The sequence below is a fragment of the Lactuca sativa genome, chromosome 4 (assembly GCF_002870075.4).
Source record: "Lactuca sativa cultivar Salinas chromosome 4, Lsat_Salinas_v11, whole genome shotgun sequence".
Lineage (NCBI taxonomy): Eukaryota > Viridiplantae > Streptophyta > Magnoliopsida > Asterales > Asteraceae > Lactuca > Lactuca sativa.
In genome coordinates, this window is record NC_056626.2 from 257,626,567 (window position 1) to 257,637,907 (window position 11,341).

Genomic DNA, 11,341 nt, shown 5'->3' on the forward strand with positions numbered 1-11,341 from the left:
CCGGGTGGTAATCATGTAGGACCAATAAATCGGGGGCCCAACTTGCCTTGCTTCCGAAATTGAATGACACATTTCCAAGGTGACACCTTTAGAAGTACCAAATACCCCACCTGAAACTCGAGTTCAGAACATCGTCGAGCTGCATAACTCTTATGCCGACTTTGTGTGCCCCACAACCTATCGCGCATCTGATGAATGAACTCAGTGTTCTTTAGTACCAGTTTTATGCTTCCTATGACCCGATGCCTGATCTCGCCTTAACAGACTAGGGTCCTACACCTCATCCCATACAACATCTTGAAGGGCGGTCAGTCAATACTGGCATGATAATTGTTGTTGTAGGAGAACTCGACTAGTGGAAGGTAAGTATCCCAACTCCCATCAAAGTTTAATACACAAGCCCATAGCATATCTTCAAGCGTCTGAATCGTACGCTCGTTCTGACCATTAGTATAGGGATGATATGTTGTACTAAAGTTAAGCTGAGTGCCCAAATCCTCATGAAGCTTCCTCCAAAACCTCGAGGTGAAACGAACATCTCAATTTGAAACCACCAAAACTGTCACCCCATGTCGAACCACCATCTCTCGAATGTAAATGTCAGCCAACTTTTCAATAGATATACTCTCGACGATCAGAATGAAGTGTGCTCTCTTTCTCAATCTATCAATAATGACCCATATAGAATTAACTCCTCATGTCGTCCTTGGCACCTTTGTGATAAAATCCATGGAAATCTCTTCCCATTTACACATGGGGATAAGTAATGGCTACATCTTTCCATGAGGCCTCTGATGCTCGTCTTTCACTTTCTAACAAGTCGGGCACCGCTCCACAAACCAAGCCATCTCCCTTTTCATACATGGCATGCAATAACTCAGCTTCAAATCTCAATATATCCTTGTGACCTCCATATGGATCGAACACTTTGACTTATGTGCCTCTTCTAAAATTGTCTGCCACAACAGTAGTCGGAACCTAAGCTCTACTACACCGAGTCAACAATACCTGACCATCTCTAACAAATAGAGGACTTAATCCTCTGATCTAATCCACCTTCCATTTCTCCCTTTCTCAGTCCCTCTACCTGAGCCTTTTTTATCATATCCAAAAAACCAACATAATAATCATCCTCAAACATACATTCCCAAAAGATGTACTCATTGTCTTGCGGCTGAAGGCGTCAGCCACTACACTGGCCTTCCTAGGGTGGCATAAGATCTTGAAATCATAATCCTTTACCGCATCCAACCATCTCCGTTGCTACATATTCAAGTTCAACTGATCCATCATGTGCCACAGACTCTTGTAAATAGTGTAGACAGTACGTCTAACCCCATTTAGATAATGCCTCCAAATCTAGAGGGAAAAACCACACCCCAACTCCAAATCATCTGTAAGATAATTCGCCTCATGAGGCCTTAACTGCCTCGAAGTTTAAGACTTCACATGACCCCTATGCATAAGAACAACTCCTAAACCCGTTATAGAGGCGTCATGATAAGCCACAAAATAATCCATATCATTGATAAGCTTAAGAATTGAGGCTTCGCACAATCTCAACCTCATCGAATTAATGGCTAACTGTTGATCGGGCCCCCACCGAAATGTAACATTCTTCTTCGTCAAGTGGGTTACTCGCACCGCAATCTTAGAGAAATCCTGGATAAACATCCAATAATACCCTGCAAGACCTAGAATCTTTGAATCTTAGATGGGATCCTTTGTACTTCCCATCGCAAAACAATCTCAATCTTGGCTTTATCGACCAGTGTAACTTTCTGGTTGACAACGTACCTCATGAATTTCACCTCTCACAACCAGAACTCATATATGGAGAATTTGGCATGCAACCTATCTTTCCCTAGGAACAAATAATGTAAGTACTCCTCGTTCTGCTCCTTGCTCTTGGAGTAGACCAGATTATCATCTACAAATAATATCACTGAATAGTTAAGCATCAACCTACAAACCCAATTCATGAGATCCATGTACGATGTTGGTGCATTGGTGCGCCTGAATGGCATCACCGCGAACTCGTAATGACCATAGCGAGTCTGGAAGGCCTTCTTTTGCACATCCTTGTCTCTGACCTACATCTGATGGTAGAATGATTGCAAATTATTCATGTAAAACCAAACTATATGGTTCTTTGGCTATTGGAACCACACGAGGCACCAGATTATTTCAGAACTTAACTTGACTCTTGTGAGGCACTCCTAGAAACTCCTCCGGAATACACATCGAGGCATGCCCAAAACATAGGTACCTCACTCAATGTCGCCATGCCCTTGACTCGAGTATCCACCACATAGGCTAGAAACCGAGAATAACCTGTTGAAGATATCTCTTGGCCCTTGTAGCGTAACAAAGAGTTGGCCCATGCAAAATTCTCTCACCAGAAATAACTTGTTCTCCCCCACTTGGGGTTCGAGTTCTCACCAGATGTCAATCGCAGTCAATCATGGCCCCATTGGGGCCCAACCAGTCCATCCCAATAATAATCTTAGATCCTCATATAAGGATCATAACTAATTCAATAGAGTATCTATCGCTGAACAGATTTTGAACACATCCACGATGAACCCTCAAAGCACACACAGAACGATCATCAGCAATCTGGACCTCCAACAGATAGTTTAAAATCCCAGGAGCATCTTTAAACTTCTTGCTAAGAACAAGAGATATAAAGGATCGGGTAGCACCCGAATCAAACAGAACAAGAGAACCCATATCATTGACTAAGAAGGTCCCTAAAAAGGATTAGATACGATTACAAGCGTAAATAAGGAAGGAAAATAAGATATGTTAATAATAAAATACATACTGGTAACCACATACGGTGTTGCATGAGCCTCATCGATAGTCAGCTGGAAAGATCTACTCGTCACCATAGGTGTCTCCGCATTTCCTTGACGGCCATAGGTAATCCAAAAAGTGGCGGGTGCACGTGCCGCCATTTCCCCTCCTGACAACCTCAGACAATCAGCCTTTATATGGTCTGTCTGGTTGCAGTGGTAATATATCAATGCACTTTGGGGGCAATCCTTAGTCATATGCCCAGTCTGAACTCACCTGAAATATCAAGAATCCGCCAATTGACATACCCAATTGTGCGGCTTGCTACCCTTGCCACAACAACCCCTTCCCTACTAGTCCTTAGAATGTGGCTCTAAAGTCTTGGCCCCCTTTTCCTAGCCCAAAACTATCTGCACCTGATCTGGCTTGCGCTTCGCTCGAAGCTCCAGCTCAATCTCCCACTAATGGGCCCTATCGATCATATCATTTAAGTTCTTGCATCCCGAAAAGCTCACAAAATCTCTAATGTCATCCCTTAACATGTCATGATATCTCGTCTTCTTTATCTCCTCATCCACAACGTAATATTGAACCAATAGAGCCCATTCACGGAACTTGGCAATGATCTCCGCTACATTCTCAATAGTCTGGCGAAGGTCGTGAAACTCACTTGCCAGTTGCTTCAAGTCGATTGCTAGTGAAAACTGTCACACCCCCAAACTAGAACGGCAGAATCGTTTGAGGGTGGATGACTTCATATAGTATCATAACAGTTGAGTAAATAGTAAAGAAAGCAAACACAACCACCATATATAAAATTTGAAAAGTTACATTGTTGCATGTGATACATGTTTCAAAATAAATTATAATATGATGATAAAATATGTTTTGAACTGACGTCTTAGCATCCTTTCTTAAAAAGTTGATGATTACTTATATTACTGAATCCCTGAGAAATACAATTGGTTTTGAAAAAGTGTCAACAATTAAGTTGGTGACTTCATAAGAGCTTTTGTATAAAAATTGTATGCCTTTCTGTATAAAGCAATTGAGTTTGTTTCTAGGAAATCCAATATTTTCCATAAATGAGTGGTTTTTAAAGACTCCAAAACCGGAATGCATATGTATTTTTCCATCCCTAAAATAGTGTAAGTAGATTTATATATGTATATATAATCCCTAAGGCGTTTGATAGCCTCGTAAAACAAAATGTATCATTAGTACTCCATGTGAGGTTTTATAACCGTACTATTGACTCATACTACCTGTAACAACGTTCTTTAGGTGTTGCAATGATATGACGTTTGTCACCCCAGACCTGCCAGTCTAACTATACCTAACAGTTTAGGTGCGGGATTGTCAGTCCTGTATAGATCTATACACAAAAATCACTCTCTCCCTACAAGAGATTATGGTATATAATACAGGACTTAGACTGCGTACTTGAAGGTACAGTGAAGTCAAATGTCTCACAAAATTTAGTATCAACGGTTTCTGTATGAAAAGTCCATTTTTATTGTAATATTGTAAGTATTTCCTCTTTATAGTGTTTATAGTATGTAAAACATCATGAATATCTCGTAAACTATACCTATTATAGTTTTCAAAAGTGTGTTTCGTTTGGATGAAAAACCGTGGTGTATTACCAACTTTGCATGTAAAGTATAATATTAGTAATAATGTTGTTTTATGTGTTTAACATATATACACAAAAATGTAGATGAAACGTTAAAGACCATATGTAAAGATTTGTAATTTTTAACATAAGTTTTTCTTGTGTCGCACTTGTATTTCCTCCCCTAAAATATAGAAACGATGTGAAATATAGGGATATGAACTCGCCTTGTAGAAGTGATGTTTTGATGAAAATGATGCTTTGATCATGCAACACTCCCACCGGAAAGAAGTCGATTTCTTCGAAATCTCGGGGCTTCGAACTTCTGTCAGAGCTTGGATATGAAACCGGGATGTCAAGGTAGTCTCGAGAGGGTATAAGTATGAAATTTCGGAGAGAAAGTGGTGAATTGGAAATTGAAACTCGGAAGCCTTGCACCCTTTATATACGGGTGGAACTGACCTCGTACGCGGGGCATGCCTCCGAAGAATGTTGGGCGTTCCCGGTGCGCTGGGCGTACTCGCGTACGCCATGCATGATGTCTTCGTCGGATACCGGACTTAGGATGGGACGGGCTAGAAGGTAACAGGGGAGATGTGGTCGATCCGAGGCACTGCATTGAGTACGCTGGGCGTACCCTCGTACGCCGGGCGTACTCCCACTCGGTTTGTGTGTCTCAAACTTCTAAAATTCGTAACTCTCACATACTAGCTCCATTTTTGACGTTCTTTATATCCACGCTTAGGTGAGATTATACTCTACAACTTTCATTTAGACTCTGTCGGCTGGTTTCGACTTTAATTTTAATATTATATTTTTAGTAGGTCGGGACAAGAAAAATCCGTTTAAAATTTCACAACTTCTTCACACAAACGTCTGTTTTCTTTTGTCTTTTTATCGTTGTACTACTATTGTTGAGGTCTTCGTTTCTCGTTTAGTTTGCATCGGCTATAAATCACTCGATCACTGCTTCGAGTTTTTAGCTGTCTACTACTATTCTGCAACTCAGAAAAATCATAACTTCCTCAAACAAAGTCAGATTTGGACGTTCTTTTTATGTATGTTCACGATTTAACATAATCTACAAACTTCCGTTTAGATACCTAAGGCTAAAAAGTATTTTATTGAAATTTATAGTTTTTACACTTATCAACGTTTTACCGGTTATGCCGCAGATCTTTGATTGGTCATAACTTCTTCGTTTTAACTCGGATTGGAGTGTTCTTTATATTTCTGAAAACCTTGACACGATATCTATTATTTTATGCAACCCAATTGAGATTTCTGAACATTTCATTTTTTTGACGTTATTTTATATTAAATCCAAAAGTATATTACAATACTTGACTTTTAGGTCATTACATTGACTTGAAATATCAGGTCGTCAAAAAACTCCCTCTGAAATGTCGTAACGAACTCCTCCTAACACGTGATTGTCATAGTCGCAGTCCCCATGGCTCGACCAACCTCATCCCACCAGTTACTTGGTCGGTCCTTTAGTAGGCAAGATGTAAACCCTACCTTTTCTCCTTCAGGTAAAAAACTACTCCACATATTATTTTCCTTGTCAACGATCTAGCATCGGATAGCGATGGGGTCATTAGCCTCAAATAAATCAGGAGCTCCACAAGCTTTGAACTCCAAAAAACAGGAATTCTGTGCTACTATTAGACCTGCAATATTCTCGGTAGAAAGGCACTATGCGGCTTATCCATAATCTCCATAATACCCTCCTTGATGGCACCATTCATCATAGGGGTACCATCCAAAATTCTGGGGGTAACCTTGGCCGCAATAAGCTCACATAGCCTCTCATAAATCGGTTTTGTTCCCGAGCCAGAACTTGAACCAGAACTAGAGCCGGAACCTCCTCCTCGAGTGATCGTCACCATTATTAAACTGAAATTCCAAACATAATATCGATAAGCATAAATTAAGGAAACACTCTATATATCTACTTAGAATTGCCAAGACTGTCCTTGTCTCGACTACAAATCTTGTGTTTCCAGTAGCACAGACCAAATACAACCTTCCACACCGGTCTGTACTCACCTTAAGCACCATCCCAGATCCTCTAAGTTACAACACTAATTCCATCTATCAATACTATGCTATACTGCATACAAGTTCCATTATAACATTCTTTAGACTCTTCCAGGAAATCTCCCTCAACCGCCTAATTGATACTAAGAGCTCTCAATCTAAACTGACGATTGCCATACGCTTGCAAGTTATACATAAAATGGGATCACATAGACTGTCAAATAATGCTTCTACACTAAGTCCACATCTAGACAAGGAACATGAAATCAGGCTAAATCAACCATTCTAGGGATATATGGTCCTAATCATATACAACGTTTTAAAGCATAGACTTAGCAAGTAAATGAGTCGGTATCAATTGTAATCAACATATATCATCCACATCCCCTAAGTTATAAGGCATCACACAAATCAAGCAACCCTATCATACAATTCCTGATGGCATCCTTATTCATATGCTACCATACAATTCAGATATCAGATATGCTAATCATAACACATAACTATGGAATAAAAGAGTTCAACTTCACATTGCAAAACATAACAGAGTTCAACTTCACATTACAAAACATAACAGAGTCATACATTGACATTCACTTATATATTAGCTAAGCTGACCATAACCAACAACCTCTAAATTAGATAGCATGTGAATAAGAAATCTTTAAATGTGATGAAATAAAAAAGTTCAATTTGACCATACCCAACCATCGGTTCCTTGACCTTTGACTTTTCCCAAATCATATTTTTTTCCTTCAATCACCAATTCATGACCTTGAAATCCTTTTGATCATTGACAGCGGTGTCACTTAGAAGCATAGCTAATTCTCGGCTATAATCATCCTCCAACATGGTGTCACTCTATCTATCTTCACACTCTTTTACATCAGCGATTACCCGAAAAAATATAAAGTTCTTAATGAAGCCTTTTATGGTTTCAAGAATCAGGTATAACTCTTAAACCATAAAGTACAAGACTTTTATCTTTCACTAACTTTGTGACAACAAATGTTTGACCAGATATCACGTAAAATTAACCATGGACTAACAATTATGCTATAAAAATTGTAACATTATATAAATATGCCAAAAGGATGTAAATGATACCATGTAACAACACCAATCCATTAGAAAGTTGAAGAAAAGGATTGAAAGGGAGACATTGTACCTCAAATGAAAGACCAACCTAACAAAATGAAAGCCATAAAATAGTATATGCATTAGTAGAGGAAAAAGCATACCCAATTTCATATCCAATACTCTTAAATCTAGTGATTAACAAGTGATGAGGTAGCACCTCTCCACTATCGTCAAGAACAAAACCTACCCAAAAGAGAGTTATAAGGTAGAAGTGGTGGTAGCAGAAGGAATTCTTAATAACAATGGAGAGGGATGACACAAACCATTGACCTGATATATTTTTTGTGCAAGAAAAAAACTTAGATTGCTGGCTGCTTCGGTACCTGAAAAAAAAAACCCATAAACACCATTAAATCCTAGTGTTAGAAGGTAGAAGCAATTATAAAAACACACATACACACATAACATTAATGAGACTTGATTTTTTTCTGCAGGAATATATTTTGCTTGGTGGTTTGATCAGGTGGGAGTGTGTTTTTGGCTTAGATATTTGATAGAATCAACCTAAATCAAAGTTTATTTGATAGAACTAACCTAAAGCAAAGTCAGCACCTGAAACAAATTCGGCACATGAAGCTAACATGAAGTAAATGGATGATTCCACTCTAATTTGGCAATCAATTATATAGAGATGGAGCCGAGATATGAGGGGATTTGGGGATTCAATTTGAAAGTAATTATACCTCCTCAATTTCTAGTTTAAAATTCAATATCGTAATTCAATCTTTTCCTTAAATAAAGGTAATTTAGTTTTGATGTTTAAAAATTAATCCTATTTATGCATAAAGCGCTTGTACTTTTTCCTTTAACATTTGTACTACTCATAAAATAAGTAAATGCATTTTATGGTTAAAATATATCTATCTATCTATTAATATTTTACCACCGGTGAAGAGATTCTAGATAAATGTGTGTTCTCAACAAAGATTTGATACTTAAGTTTCTAAATATATTCAGTTCTTAGCAAGAATTAGACCAACTTCTTAGGGGTTTTTACATTTGTTATTTTTCTTTTCTTTTATAGAACATTTACAAAGATAGAGATGGTAATGGTGATCGGTTTTTATCCAAAGGAAAGTCTAATTCAAGGGTTCTATTAGGAATTTTGACGTCTTATTATTATATATTTTGTAAGAAATTATGGTTGTTGAATTAGTATTTATTAGCCTAATGCAAAGATGGCAGCGATGGCGATGTATGGTTTGATCGACAATAAGTGGTGGTCATAGGTTTCTAGTCATAGGAACGTATGACAATGGTGGTGGGTGTGGTTATATCGACAATGGGTAGTGCTGATATATTTCTGGCCGGAAGGAAAATATGGCAATGGTGACGACATGTCATGTTTTGGTCTCGAAAGAAATGCATGAGAGGAAGATGGAGTCGGTGGTGGAAGGGAGCAGGGATATAGTTGACGAGTTAAAGATAGAGTTAGAAATGGAGCGGATTTGGGATGGGGTTTACCATCCATGTCCCCATCCCCGAGTGTTTAGGATCGTCCTTATCCCCATCCCCATCTCCATCTCCGACGAATGCGGTGAATCAAATTTCATCCTTTTTGTATTTTGGGCGTTTCCCTAGCCCATCCTTCATCGCTGGCCGATCCCCAACCCATCCAAATCTATCAAGATAATAAACTCAACTTACACAATAAAACCAAGGTTAATAAGCGATCAAAACCAGATGATCAATCATAGAGTTTAACAAGCGTCAAAATGAAAAAAGTGACGATATATATATATATATATATATATATATATATATATATATATATATATATATATATATATATATATATAGTTAGGTTATTTTGTTTTCATTATCTATTGCGTGTATGTACGATTAATTCTGGACCAATCAGTTTAATTATTTTAAAAAAGTAATTAATGCATATTACATGTTGAAGATATAATGATTATTAATTACATCTTCGACATTTAATATGCATTAATTACTTTCTTAAAATAACAAAAATAATTGGTCCAGAATCAATGATACATACACACAATATATAGAACATTTGAACCTAACTATATATATATATATATATATATATATATATATATATATATATATATATATATATATATATATATATATAGTCATCAAAACGGGGGCGGGACGGGTTGAGGATTGTTATACCCGGCCCCGGTCTCATCTCCGGTTTTAGCATAATGGGGATCCCTAGTCTGGTATCCGATACCCGTTTTGACGGTGAATACCCGTCCCCGTTTGGGGCGAGTCAACTTGGTTTTCCATTGGGTCGGGTGAAATTTCATCCCTAGTCGAAAAAAGATACCATTAATTTTTTTATTTTTCAGTCACAAATGTATCAAAATAAATAATAAAGTATTAAAAATAAATCAAAGGATATGTTTTCTAGAAACTTAATCCCAAAAAAAAGATATTCTTTAAAACTTAATCCCATAAAAGATATTATTTCAAATACAACTTCAAAAAGATTCTCCTACATAAACAACTAAAAATAACCTATATGATCCACGTTTTCTCAGAAATAAATATTACTACATAAAGAATCATTTAAAAAAAATAAAAATTATATATAAACAAACATGGTTAATTAATTGTTTTGTAGTGTTAGACTTAAATTCATGTAAAATACCCATTAAACAATCCAATCTTCGCTTTCATTAGAAGACTAAAGTTGCTTTTGGAAACATAAAACAATCAAAATATTGCACATGCCCAATTCATGATCTCCTTTCGCTAATTTCCTCACTTTATATTTTTCATTTTTCCAAAGGGTTTAATTAATATCCCATGGCCAAAAATGGCGTTAACCTAACCATGTTCTTCCTGTTCATCATAACATATTGCTATTGGGAGAGCCACGTGAAACTCGCTGACTTCATCACCACTTCTCCAAATTCAATCCATCTTATCAAAGACATTTTCATACTCGCCGGACAAAGCAACATGGCGGGGAGAGGCGGAGTGGTCGAAAGAAACTTGGACGGAATAATCCCACCGAAATCCAGTCCAGTCCGGGAAAGATTCTACGATTGATTGGTGATCTGAATTGGGAACATGCAGAAGAACCACTTCACGCCGATATCGACGTCAACAAGACTTGTGGAGTTGGGCCAAAAATGGCGTTTGCGAATGCGTTGATCGACGGCGGTTTCCGGTGGTGGGGTTGGTGTCGTGTGCTATTGGAAGGAGTGGGATTGATGAGTGGGCGCGTGGGGGTAGACTTTATGAACGGTTGGTAAGGAGGGCGGCGGCTGCGGTGGAACGCGGCGGAGAGATTAGGGCGTTGTTGTGGTTTCAAGGGGAGAGAGACACGATTAACATAACCGATGTTGAACCGTATAAAAAGAAATTACCTCAGCCTCCTCCATATCTTTCTTATCAAAACTAGATGATAAGAATTTCTTGGTTTTATCAACTTTTTCTAAATCAGTACCAAAAAACAACATATCATCTATATATAAGCAAATCATGACTCATTTACTAGAAGTATCAAATTTGCTATATACACACTTGTCAACTTGGTTTAATGCAAAACCATTAGACAGGACGACATCATCATGTAACACCGTATAAATTATAACAATTTTTCACTTTTGAAAACACATTTTTAATTAAACAAGTCGTTCACAAAACGTCATAACATCAAGTTTTCAAATCACAATGTCTCCCAAGATCAAAATACATCCAATTCCCATATGTGTGTACGAATCAAGCCGGCGCCTTCTCGCGGTCATCATTGGTACCAGAAAC

The 11,341-nt window shown here is 37.8% G+C and overlaps 1 pseudogene; it reads left to right on the plus strand.

Moving 5' to 3' along the window:
• Positions 1 to 10,307: 10,307 nt before the first annotated feature.
• On the plus strand, positions 10,308 to 10,979 carry LOC111890272 (probable carbohydrate esterase At4g34215; annotated as a pseudogene).
• The last annotated feature ends 362 nt before the right edge of the window (positions 10,980 to 11,341 follow it).